We start from the raw sequence: 14,115 nt of genomic DNA, 5'->3' as shown, positions 1-14,115 counted from the left end.
CACAATCGGTAAGTGTGGTAGCTTTTACTGGGCCTCCTAATCTGGAACAAAGGTTTATAATTAACCTATTAGATTCCTAACGGGTCTTTTATTTAAGCCTAAGCTTTGACCGGTTAGTTTTAAGGATGATACGGTACAAGCGCACGATTAAGCGAAAGACCGGATAGAATGTGATTTAGACCCGACAAGTTTAAATACTTGTATAATATGGGCATACTAAATACATTCTGGATTTTGAGATGAAAACGATAACGTTTGACCCGTTTCGGTCAATTTACGCAAACTAGTTACGTAAACCGAACCGAACGCAAAAAGGGCGTTACGGGTAGCCAAAAGAATCAAATGCAAGTTTCCTGAGATAATATGCTTTAAATATGATACAACATCAGTAAGTTATGTTCCATATTGCCCGGAATAAGTTTAAACTCAATTTATGCCTTAGAAGGGCATTTTGGTCATTTACAAGATCATAAAAGAGTAAAATTAAAAGTCTGAGTTTCGGGTCTGGTTCATACAGTAAATATACCTAATTTAACATGTTATAACAGTAGGGTATGACCCATATATCAAATCTATCATTTAAAACCAAACTATGCACCGTAGGGGTATTTTAGTAATTTCACAAGGGCTAAAACTGCCAAAACTGGAAATCTGAGTTCATATACTTATATTTACTGTTATTACATGAAAATATGTTAAACACATCAGTGGGTATAAGTCTTATATGTTTAAAACGAGTATAACGCTTACTATGCGCTTAAAACGCTAAAAATGCGATTTAGAGCCGTTTCCGGGTTTATATATGAAAGCTGAGATTTTTATATTTCCAGAAGGCTCAAAATAATTTATTTAACATATAAAATCAGTAGGAAAAGGTTTCGGGTCAAAAGGATGCATAAAACTCATTTTATGGCCTAAACGGTCAAAACCGACATAAACCGAAATAACTAAGCGATCTAAGATCCGTTCAGCCAAAAATTAATTAAAAATCATCTAAAATCACAAAATAATATATATCATCAGTTGGTAAAAAGTTTCGTATCAAAATGTGGCCAGAAACGGGTTCTACACGAAAAGGACCGTTTATGTAAATTTATAATATAGTTTTACGCTAATGGCCATAACTCTCAATCTGGACCACCAACTGATCCGAAATTTTCGGTGCAAGTTTATATATTAGAAATGAAGATTTCTATCCTTTCACTTTTCCAAAAATCACGTTTTATATCAAAAAGGGCAAAATAGTCAACTTTTAAGCATAATCGGAAACATGCATTTGAATCGGCTAAGTATAGACTCAATCAACAAAAATTCCAGAAAGTTTTACCAAAATAAAAATGGTCAAAAATACTTTCCAATACAGATTTCAAACATGCATGTACGAATCCGAATCGATAGTCTACGAAATAGTCGTTTTACAAGACTTTCGGTTCCGATTCGTATCTATACTAAAGATTGTCGAGTTGATCATAGTAAAACACATTCTTATATTCATTATAAAGCTATCTATGATGATCAAACAGATTGCATGTCATTTACATTACCATTCAAGCTTATTTTTGCAAAAATCACTTCTGTTGACTTTTTAGAAACACGTTTGACTCGACAATTAGCATGCATATAGTGGGATTCAGATAATACCCTTTTGAGGGTTTGTTTCCCACATAAATGCCAACATATATGTGGTTTCAATTCGAGAAATGACTGAGTAATTCTCGTTTAATCAGAAAGTCAAAGTATAAGAACAATCAGTTTGACTTTTACTAATAATCGATGCAAGAATGAATTAAGGACTGAATTAGAAGCTTACAAAGGTCCTATTGAAGCTTATCTAACACTTGGAGTCGGCCTTGATGTCCAGAAATGCTCCAGAGATGCTTGAGAGCTTTTGCAAGTCTTGGGTGTTCTTGTTCACAATTGTAAGTGCCAAGAAATGGGTGAATAATCTGATTTAAAAGGGGAATTCAGATGTTGTAGAGGTTCACAGATGTCCTAGGCATGCATGGGAGCTGATTGGAGCAAAATGGAGGTGGACACAGCTGGTTACAACTCAATTTCAGACTCAAATCATCCATTTTCGCGACTTCTATCGCTGGCAGCCCCACGCGGCCCGCTTGGGTCAGTCCAGGCGGGTCGCCTGACCCCTGATCAGCCAAACTTGTTTCAATCTTGACAGCTTTGGTCCCTGAACTTGCATGCGATGTTTCGGCTACTTATCTTGACCCGTAAACCCCCAAACTTGGTTTTTAAGAACCTTGGGACATTTACCTACATGGTAATGTCCTCGGATAACTTTGCGCTCAACCGAAAAGCCATGAAATTCGACGTTGACGCTTTTAGTCCCTTAAGTACGGTTTTGGCCATAACTTTCTCATACGTTGACGAAACTTCATGAAATTTTTACCACATATTCTAGTGAGTATATTTTAGCTTCTCAAAGCTTCGGGTCTGCCAAAAGTTCACTCAGAGGTATAAATTGAACATGTTGACACTTTTGGCCCCTATAGTTTACAATACTTCACTTTTGTGCAATTTCCGCGTCGTATGATCCATGAACCATCCGTTTAAGGTTATGAACATTATGTAGTGTTATCATAGAGTCTATTTATCCATTGTTGACACTTTGGACCCTTACGTTCCATAGTTTTCACTGTTTGTCACTTTTAGTCCCTCTAAAGTTCATTTTCACATACCGGAACCTTATGACACGTGTCAAGACATTATTGGACGAAATTTTTCGAGGTGTTACAGGCAGTATCCTGACTATTACTAACAATTTGCTTGTAAACGTTGGCTACAAGGGACTAACGTTCATGAAGACCAAGTCATCCTGAAGACCCGCTCAAATTGGTTAGGATAAGGACGTTGATCGCGGAAAAATAGCTCTTGTAACGGTCAGCATTGAAGATTGGCGTGTTTTATGGAAAGTTACAAAGATTGGTCAAAGATATTAATGTTGTAACGGTTATGGAAGCTTAAATCCCAGAGTTATAGTTAGTAAGCGCGTGGAAAACGAGTGGAAACAGGCTGGCAACGTTCAGAAAGGAAATAATCTCAGTATCCCGGATTTTTAGCATAATATCCCGGATTTTTAGCATAGTTAGTTATTTCCTTTTACTATATAAAGGAATGCATGGATCATAGGAAGACACGACTTTCACACACACAATTTCTTGTACACTCTTACTCTCTACCACTTGTAACCACTCACAAACACAAACACTTGCACTCGAATCGCATTGTAACACTTAGCTGATCCGTGTTATATCCTGCATTGTATCCTGTTATTCAAGCAATAAGAAGAACAAGGCAGCGGACGATTGTCAGCTCCCGAGGTTTTTTGCCGGAGATCTAGATTGATCAAGGGCTTTCCTCGTACATCACGTGTCAACCTTTACATTTTTGCTCATTGTTTGTTCGTAGATACAGCTCGATATCCTGAGCCGTATCCTGTTAACTGTTTTTGCAAACTAACAAACCAACATATTTTTCACAAAGTATTACTAGCACACTACCTCACAAAACTAATTTGATCACTTAATTGCTTAGGTAATTTTTGACCAAAACAACACCTATGAAGATTATCAACAGATAGACCGTGATGAAATGGAGTTAATGGACATCAAGTGGGCGTTTGCAAGTGCTGTTCGAAGGGCTAAGGATTTTATGAAACGAACTGGGAGAACTACCTTGGAAAGCAAAAAGGATATGAAGTACGGTTTCGATAAGGATGCGGTTACATGTTTCAACTGCGGCGAAAAGGGTCACTTCAAACGTGAGTGCACTCGACCGAGTAAACAAGGCAATCAAAATCCATTCCGAAATCAGACGAGTACTTCCAACACAAATCAAGAAAACCGTGAAAGAAGGATAGTAGCTGTGAACAACACCACCAATCAAACCCAGGCTGGACCTTCAAACACCAACCGAGCATTAGTAGTTCAAGCTGATGAAGGATGTAACTGGTCAGTACAGTTTGGAGATGGTGATCAAGAAGGAGGAGGAACCGCATGTTATGCGAAGATCATCAATGACATCAAGCATGTTCACAAAGAAGAGTTTTCTGAAAGTGATGATAGCTCGGGTTATAGCGGGAGTTCAGATGAAGAAAGCTCGAAATCGGGAGGCTATAATTCTGAATCTGATGTGAAGGAAGAAGTGAATTCCGATGTGATGACTTGTTGAATGAAGCAGAGGAGTTAAAGAGTCAGAAATCTATTCTGATCAAGAAGGCTGCTGTCGCATCAAAGGAAATGAAGAAGTTCTTCTCTGAAGATGGATCTTTTTCTTATCAGACTTCCTTTATGGCAAATGTCTCTACCTCGACAAGTCAGGTAAAATCCGACACTCCTACTCATAGTGTATGTAATTTGTGTGCAGATTTAAAAGTGGAATCCGAAAAGGTTCATAGCCATAATCAAAGTTTGGTTATTGAGTTGTCCAAATGCAAAGAGGCAAACATGGCTTTAGCTCGAAATGAAAAGGATTTCAAAGAAGTAATCAAAACCTTAAAGAAAAGTGTTTCTGAGTTAACAAAAACTGTTTTTAACAAACAAATTGGCATTAATAACTATATTAACATCATTGAGGAAACCAAGAAAGAGCTAGCCATTGCCAAATGCGAGCATGATGCAATCAAGCTCAAATTGGAGAGTTATTCTAACTCTCGATATGTGCTCGATCACATCATAGACGCTCAACAACTGAAAGGGAACAAGAAAGGCGTTGGGTATAAGTCGTGTCCGCCCCCTTTAAGACACAACTATACTAAAATGCCCGATGAAGAGGAAATGCCTCATTTTGAACCTAGTGTGCCTCTCGATTATGAGGAAGTTACTACAGGATTAGGGTTCAAATCGGACAGTTCCTCGAGTACCTCATCTGAAGAAACTAAAACTTCAACATCGACGCATCAAAGTGCTCCAATCATTGAGGACTATGATTCGTCAGATGATGAATCAGATGTGAGTGATCAGGATAAATCACTTGATAAAATGAAAGAAGTAGAAATTCCAATTGAGAATTACATTCTGTGTGATCCTCCTACTCCTGCTGTGCAATCTATCGCCAAACAAGTGATAGATCCTGTCAAGGATGTTAAAGAATCTGTGTCTGCTGTTAAGAGCAATAACGTGTTGTATACTTTGGTCGGAGATGTTAAAATTTATTCAGACAACTATTTTCCAATTAAAAATGTCAATCCATCTTCGATTGATAAAGTTTTGAAGATAACACAAGCAAGTTTTTGGGAAAGACGATCCCGGGAGTTGTTGTAACTCAATGTGATCCAATTCCAAAATCTGAAATTAGAAAATAATTTGGAAATCAAAGACAACCGACAAAGCAACAACCTATTGCTTCTAAGGGTAAACAACCAGAACGACGAGCTCAAAAGCCTAAAGTTTCTCAATCAAAGTTTGAAACAAATGGAGCTCGTTACAGGAAGAAAAGCAGTGATGTCAAATTTGTAGCATCAAAGGGTACTGATAAAATTGAGACTTTTGAAAATAAATCAAACACCGATTTTGTCCAACAAGTCAAAATTTTAAAACACAATAATCAAAACAACTACACCCTATACACAAACGGGTGTGATGAAAAAGCAAGTACCTCAGGTTCTACAGGTTCGACATTCGTTCGTCAATCTGATTCTCCTAAGTTTGTTGAAAGGAGAACTTGTTTTAAGTGTGGGGAGTTTGGACATATCATAAAAAATTGTACAAATACTCCCAAAGAAAAAATTGTTGAGAGAGCCCCTCCTGAAAAGGATCACCAACAACGTCGTCCTGTTTCACCAAAACATGATAAACGAACCGTTAAAGAATAAGAAACAAAACAACGAAGTCAAAATGTCAAGGCAGTTGAAAAGGCTTTAAAATCTGAAGTCAAATCTGTTAAAAGGGAACCAAGTTCATCACAACCGTTTAAACCAGAAGTTTCAAAATCTTTCCATAAAACTCAAACTGGTAAACAACATCAAACTTGGAAACCTAAAGCGGGTGAAAGTTCAGGGGGAGGTACTGTATTTGAAAATCATCAAGAAATTGAGATCACTTTTCGTGATGCTCAGGGACGACCCAAGACCACTAAGGCTTAGGTCCCCATCCTCAACTGATCATCGAATGAAATGTGCAGGATGTTCCAGGAGGAACTGTTAATAGTCATTGGATTGTTGACAGTGGAGCATCTAGGCACATGACAGGCGACTTATGACTTCTTTATGATGTGAGAAACATTAGAGGAGGTTATGTCGCATTTGCTGGAGACAAAGGCGGATATATCACTAGAGAAGGAAAGATCTCCAATGGTGTTGTATGTTTCGATAAGATCAATTATGTACAACAAATTGATCACAATCTTCTGAGTGTTTCGCAAATCTGCGATAAGAAATTCTCCGTGCATTTTGATGATGCCGGATGTTATGTGTGGAAGCCTGGTTTCAAAATTCATAAAGAATGGATTCTCTTATCAGCTCCAAGAGTTAATGATCTTTATATTCTTGATATGAGCCAAGCGATTACGACATCTGCACAAGTGACATGTTTTGTCTCAAAAGCCACAGAAAAGGAGTCTATATCTTGGCACAGACGAATGGGGCACATTCACCTGAGGAAAATGAACCATTTGGTGAAAAACAATCTGGTGAATGGTGTTCCGGTGAGAAGTTTTCATTTGCAAGATGTCTGTGTGTCATGCCAGAAAGGGAAGCAAACGAATAAATCTCACCCGATTAAGAAAGTCAACACAGTTACCATGCCTCTCGAATGTCTTCATATGGACCTCTTTGGACCTATGAAACACAAGACAACCTTTGGGGATGCTTATTGTCTGGTGGTTACTGACGACTACTCTAGATTCTCTTGGGTAGCTTTTATGGCGCACAAGAGTGAAACTCCTGAAATCCTCAAGAATCTTCTTACTTTGCTAGAAAATTTGTACACCTTGAAAGTGAAGAGGATCAGAAGCGACAATGGAACTGAGTTCAAAAACCGCATAATGGATGGAGTACTGTACTTCAAAGGGCATTCTTCATGAATACAGTTCTCGATACACTCCACAACAAAACGGTGTCGCTGAGAGGAAGAATCGGACGATAATTGAAACTGCAAGAACGATGTTGGTAGAGTCGGAGCTTCCTGTTCAATTCTGGGGGAGGCTGTGTCTACTGCTTGCTACACGCTAAACAGAGTTCTCACAGTTAAAAGGCATGACAAGACGTGTTTCGAACTTCTACACAAAAGGAAACCGGACATTTCTCACCTAGAACCTTTTGGCGGTCCATGTACTATGATTGAGCCGCACGGAAAGTTTGGCGCCAAAGCTATCGAGGGTTTCTTCCTTGGATATGCTACTCCGAATTTTCGTGTGTGGAACTTGACAACCAAAAAGATTGAGTTATGGAGTGAAGTAAGGGTTCAAAGGTATACTAATCCTGTTAGAGCTCCGGGTGATCCTTGGATGTTCGATTATGATGGACTATTCGACTCCTCTAATCTGCCAACCTTTGATGAAGCATCTGCAGCTGCTCAAATGCTACTAGAAAGTGATAATGTTGTTGACTCATCTTTGGTGCGACCAATTGTTGTTGACCCTCAAGCTTCTACTTCGGTTAATAACATTGTTCAAAATGAGGAATTTGAAGATGCTGCTGATTACAATGAGTCATCGGAAGATGATGAATACCATGATGCGAATGAAGGCACTTCAGCTCCAGTTGCTCCTGTTCAAGGTGCCTCTGAAGCAACTCCTCATGAGCAGAATGTAGACACTGCTGAGGAAACGCATCCACCTCTACGTCGATGCCAGGTGTGGATTTGGTTGTTGATCTTAATCTTAATAATTTGGGTATCAATATTCATGTCCCTGATGTTCCTGAATCAAGAATCCATGATACTCATCCGCAGCATAATATTATTGGAGATGTCCATAGCGGTGTGCAGACGCGTAATCAGCTGAGAAACAACTAGAATGCTGGTTTGTATTCAGCCATCAGAGAATCTGGTCTTCAAAATGATTGGTCATTCGCGTGTTATGTGTCACAAGAAGAACCAACGTCTTGGAAAGAAGCTTTAAAGGATAATTCTTGGGTGGAAGCCATGCAGGAAGAAATGCAACAATTTCAAAAGCTGGGTGTTTGGAAGCATGTTGAAAGACCTGAGAATTACAAGAAAATCCGCACACGTTGGGTTTTCAAATGCAAAAAGGACGATCGTGGAGTAGTCATTCGAAACAAGGCGAGATTAGTTGTTCAGGGATTTCCTCAGATCGAAGGCATTGACTACAATGAAGTTTATGCACCAGTTGCACGTCTGGAAGCTATTCGGATCTTTCTAGCTTATGCTTCATTTAAAGGATTCAAAGTCTACCAGATGGACGTCAAAAGTGCTTTCTTACACGGTGTGGTTGAAGAAGAGGTGTACGTCAAACAACCTCCGGGTTTTCAAGATCATATTCATCCAGATCGGGTTTGGTTGCTCAACAAATCTCTTTATGGTTTACATCAGGCACCAAGAGCTTGGTATGCAAACTTATCTAACTATCTATTGGAGAATGGTTTTCGGCGAGGTCTTATTGATTGCACTCTCTTTATCAAAGAACAAGATGGAGATCTTCTGTTACACAGGTATACGTTGATGATATAATTTTTGGTTCAACTAATGATTCTTTGTGCAAGCAATTCGAGCGTGTTATGTAGGAAAAATTCAAAATGAGTGCAATAGGGGAAATGAATTTCTTCTTGGGCCTACAAGTTCAACAAACTAAGTCTGGGATATTCATCCATCAGACAAAATATGTTGGTGACATCTTGAGTCGGTTCCAGATGTCAGATGCAACGCCCATTGGTACCCCACTTCCGCAGAATCATGGGATTACTCTGGATCTGAAGGGTGAAAGCATTAACTCTTCATACTATCGCGCTATGATCGGATCTCTCATGTATCTCACAGCTTCGAGGCCCAACATAATGTATCCAATGTGCCTGCTTGCAAGATATCAAGCCAGCCCGAAGGCCTCACATCTGGCAGCTGTTAAAAGGATTTTCCGCTATTTGAAGGGTTGCCCGGACACCGGTCTCTGGTACCCTAGGGATGATAGCTTCGACTTGATCGCGTTCAGTGATTCTGATTTTGTTGGTTGCAAAATCGACGACAAATCAACAACAGCTGGATGTCAATTCTTAGGAAATCGCCTGGTCACGTGGTAGTGCAAGAAGCAAACCTGTGTTGCTACATCAACCTGTGAAGCATAATACATTGTTGCCTCTAGTTGTTGCTCCCAAGTTCTTTGGATACAACAACAAATGCGCGACTACGGTTTTGAATTCCTATCTACTCCTATCTTTGATAATAATGCTGCCTTACAGATCACTAGAAATCCTGTGCAGCATTCCAAGATCAAACACATCGAAATTAAATATCACTTCATACGTGATTGTTTTGACAAATGACTCATCGATGTTGTTAAAGTCCACACCGATCACCAACGTGCCGACCTGTTCACAAAAGCTTTTGATAAATCACGTTTTAATTATCTACTTTTGGTCAATGGCATTAAGGTGATACCCGAGTAAAACTCCTTTGGCTAATTGTTTTTGAAAATATTTTCTTAAAAAAAAACTCTAAAAATACAAAAAGATTTTCATTTCGTAACCTTTTAGCATTTTAAGGGGAGTAAATTCAAGAAAATACAAATACATTTGAAAAATTTAAAAATGAAAAAGATGTCTTTACTTTCTGTCCTTACGTTTGAAAAATACAAAAATTCAAAAAAAAATTGGAAAATTCAAAAATTCAAAAATTCAAAAAAAAATAGAAAACCAAAAATGAGTTTCTTGGATAAAGGAAAATGATGATATTCACTGGTGTGGTCGGTCAACATGTTCAAAATGTAAAACAAAAAATTGAGAAATGATAAGAATCTCTAGTAATGTTGTATCGGTAGGCTCACAATCAGACTAAAATGTGCAGGATGATACAAACCTAACAGACTTCAAGTCAGGTGGGAACCATTCATTGGCATATGGTCTTGGTACCGAAATTTCGTTTGAGAGATTGCCGAGGTTCTGAGATATTCGGTCTTTATGCTGTCTTATCATCTGGGTATCATGGTTGTATCTTTTACCGAAAAATAACGGAGACGAAGTCTAGATCTTCCATGATACTATACATACGTGTACATATTGCATTCGACCTCAATAAGTGATCAACAATCACATGTCCAAACAAAATAAGTGATAAAATATCACATTTATCCGGGAGTCAAGTTCGTCTCTTTGCTGTACGATGTACTGGCCTGTTCACGGACTTGCTCCTGTGCCCTTATGCATATGAAAATCAAGTTCTTCATCAATAAGTGATTCTATCACATAGGACTTGTTTTCAATAAAAAATAAGTGAGTTTCTCACATTTTTATACGTTCAAACACATGATAAGCTGTATACTCACCGGTAAGATGAACTCTCGTGCATACCTTGATACGGGAATGTGTCGTGAGTGGATGAACACCGACTTGTAAGTATAATCCTTACCGTAAATCGTATCTCCTAATTATGATTACATCTGATAAGTTTGAACTTATGGACAACAATATCGATAATCGTGGTAGTATACTTATCCAAAGCTTTAAACCGAAATCAAACATCATGTTGACAAAGACCGTAAGCTGGTACGATTCCTTTTCCTTGAAACTCGCAAAAGATTGCTATTGTACAGTCGTTTATTGCTTTTTTTATAGCTTGTCGATTAGTTTACCGCACTTTAAATTCTGTTTTAGTGTAAATTTGTAAAGTTCATTTTTGTTTAGCCGAAGTTGAAACTTGGTGTTTTCTGCCGAAATCCTGGAACCTACTTCATAAAATGTCCTTGCATTTGGTAAACTCAATCAAAATGAAAATATGTGCTAATAATCAAAATTTGTTCATGTGTGCAAAAATTTCAAAGACTTGCTAAATTTTTGGGAAAAGTTTTCACGAAAATCCCTTAGGTCGACGAAACACCTAAATATCGACGAAAGATCATGGTCAGGTCAACTGTGGTCATGTCTTGATCAAAATTGTTTGTGTTCATGACGAAACACCTTGTTTCGTCGAGGTCACGACGAAACTCCATTGGGCCTTTTTAACTTTCGTCATGGGCTCACTATTCAAGCCCAAACAAGTGTTTCGTCGAGCCCGTGCAGAGTTTCGTCGAGGATGAAGTTTCGCCAAGTGAGTGGGTATTTAAAAGGGGCCCAGGTCAATCACAAGTATCACTTTTTCAAACCTCCTCACTGTTTATCACAGTCTCCCCCCGTTAAAAGAATTTCGTCCCGAAATTCAGGTTGAACTAACTCTCGCAGGAGTCTTCTTGAATAGGTGGGGATACTTTTCTTTGAACTGGTCTTCGCGTTCCCATGTATACTCGGGTCCGTGCTTAGAGCTCCAACGTACTTTGACAAGTTTCACACTGCTCCTCCTAGTCTTGTTGACTTTCCAGTCAGTAACCTCAACGGGTTGTTCTGTAAATCGGAGGGCTTCATCAATATGCACTTCATCCACCGGGATGATCACGTTTTCTTGTGTTGGACTCTTCTTCAGGTTGGATACATGAAACGTATCATGTACTCCATTAAGTTCTTCCGGTAACTCCAACTTGTACGCCACGGTACCAATTCTTCTCAAGATTCTGAATGGTCCGATGTATCGTGGGTTCAGCTTTCCACGCTTTCCAAATCTGACTACGCCCTTCCAAGGTGAGACTTTTAACAACACTTTGTCTCCCACCTCGAATTCTACTGATTTTCTTTTCGGATCAGCGTAGCTCTTTTGTCGATCTCGAGCCGCCTTAATGCGTTCTCGGATCTGCGCAATCTTGTCGGTTGTCTCTTGAACAAGTTCAGGACCAACCATACGTTTATCTCCGGCGTCTGCCCAACATAAGGGCGATCGGCATTTGCGGCCATACAGAGCTTCGAACGGCGCGGCCTTTATGCTTGTATGATAACTGTTATTGTAGGAAAACTCAACTAAGGGTAGGTGAGTATCCCAGTTGCCGCCTAGATCCATGACACATGCGCGAAGCATATCTTCTAACGTTTGTATAGTCCGTTCGCTCTGGCCGTCTGTTTGCGGATGGAATGCCGTGCTTAGATCTAACTGAGATCCAAAGGCTTCCTGAAATGATTGCCAGATTCTTGAGACAAAGCGTCCATCTCTGTCTGAAATGATTGAGATAGGCACTCCATGACGTGCCACAATTTCTCTTAAGTATATTTCTGCAAGCTTTCCAGTGCTATCCTTCTCACGGATTGGTAGGAAATGCGCAGACTTCGTCAACCGATCAATTATTACCCATATCATGTCGTGCCCTCTCGGGGTCCTTGGTAATTTCGTTATGAAGTCCATCGAGATTTGTTCCCACTTCCACACGGGAATCTCTGGTTGTTGTAGTAGACCGGACGGTTTTTGATATTCGGCCTTAACCTTAGCACAGGTTAGGCATTTTCCAACATAGACAGCAACATCGCTTTTGAGTCTCGACCACCAATAGTACTCTTTCAAGTCTTGATACATCTTGTCCGATCCTGGGTGGATCGAATATCTCGATTTGTGGGCTTCATTAAGGATGACTTCTCGTATGCCACCATAGAGTGGAACCCAAATACGCTTCTTGAAGTATAAGGCTCCCTCTTCATTTGGTGCCATGTACTTCAGTGCACCTCGGAGGTATTCAGCTTTACGGTTCTCTCCTTTAAGAGCTTCTTGTTGTGCATCACGAATGCGTGCAGTGAGGTTCGTTCGAATGGTCATTTCTAACGCTCGAACTCTTAGGGTCTTAACCCTTTCTTTTCGACTTAATGCGTCTGCTACAACGTTTGCCTTTCCTGGGTGGTACTTAATCTCACAGTCGTAATCATTTAGCAGCTCGACCCATCGCCGCTGGCGCATATTCAATTCCTTCTGATCAAATATGTGTTGCAGGCTTTTGTGATCTGTGAAGATTGTGCACCGAGTACCATATAGATAGTGTCGCCAGATTTTCAAGGCGAATACCACTGCGCCCAGCTCCAGGTCGTGAGTGGTATAATTTCTTTCGTGTACCTTCAATTGCCTTGAAGCGTAAGCGATGACTTTTTGGCGTTGCATGAGCACGCATCCCAGTCCTTGTCGCGAGGCGTCGCAGTATACCATGAAGTCTTCCGTGCCTTCGGGTAGTGACAATATTGGTGCATCGCATAGCTTGTTTTTGAGTAGCTGAAAAGCTTCCTCTTGTTTAACACCCCAGTCATACTTCTTGTCTTTCTGCGTAAGAGCAGTTAGCGGCTGAGCTATTTTCGAGAAATTCTCGATGAATCGCCTATAGTAGCCTGCTAAGCCCAAAAATTGCCGAACTTCAGTCGGGGTTTTGGGAGCTTCCCAATTCTTTATTGCTTCAATCTTGGAAGGGTCTACATGAATGCCCTTCTCATTCACAACGTGACCAAGAAATTGTACTTCGCGAATCCAGAATTCGCATTTTGAGAACTTTGCATAAAGTTTCTCCTTTTTCAGTAGCTCCAAGATGGTTCTGAGGTGTTGCTCGTGCTCTTCTTTCGTCCGAGAGTAAATCAAGATATCATCGATAAATACAATCACAAATTTATCGAGATATGGTTTGCATACGCGGTTCATCAGATCCATAAAGACCGCTGGTGCATTCGTCAGCCCGAATGGCATCACAAGAAACTCGTAATGCCCATAGCGTGTTCTGAATGCAGTCTTTGGTACGCTTTCCTCTTGGATTCTCAGCTGGTGGTATCCAGACCGAAGGTCGATCTTGGAATAGTAGCTTGACCCTTGTAACTGGTCAAACAAGTCGTCAATTCTCGGTAGTGGGTACCGATTCTTGATCGTTAGTTTGTTCAGTTCTCTGTAATCGATGCACATTCGCAGAGTTCCATCCTTCTTCTTCACGAACAATACTGGAGCTCCCCATGGCGAGAAGCTTGGCCTTATGAATCCTTTATCCAACAACTCCTGGAGTTGTGTAGATAGTTCTTGCATTTCGGATGGCGCAAGTCTATACGGTGCCTTGGCTACAGGAGCAGCTCCCGGAACCAAGTCTATACGGAATTCGACTTGTCGTTGCGGAGGTAGT

Source organism: Helianthus annuus, chromosome 17 (assembly GCF_002127325.2).
Source record: "Helianthus annuus cultivar XRQ/B chromosome 17, HanXRQr2.0-SUNRISE, whole genome shotgun sequence".
Classification (NCBI taxonomy): domain Eukaryota; kingdom Viridiplantae; phylum Streptophyta; class Magnoliopsida; order Asterales; family Asteraceae; genus Helianthus; species Helianthus annuus.
The sequence above is the reverse complement of the archived record's forward strand: the minus strand, read 5'-3'. Positions refer to the sequence as shown.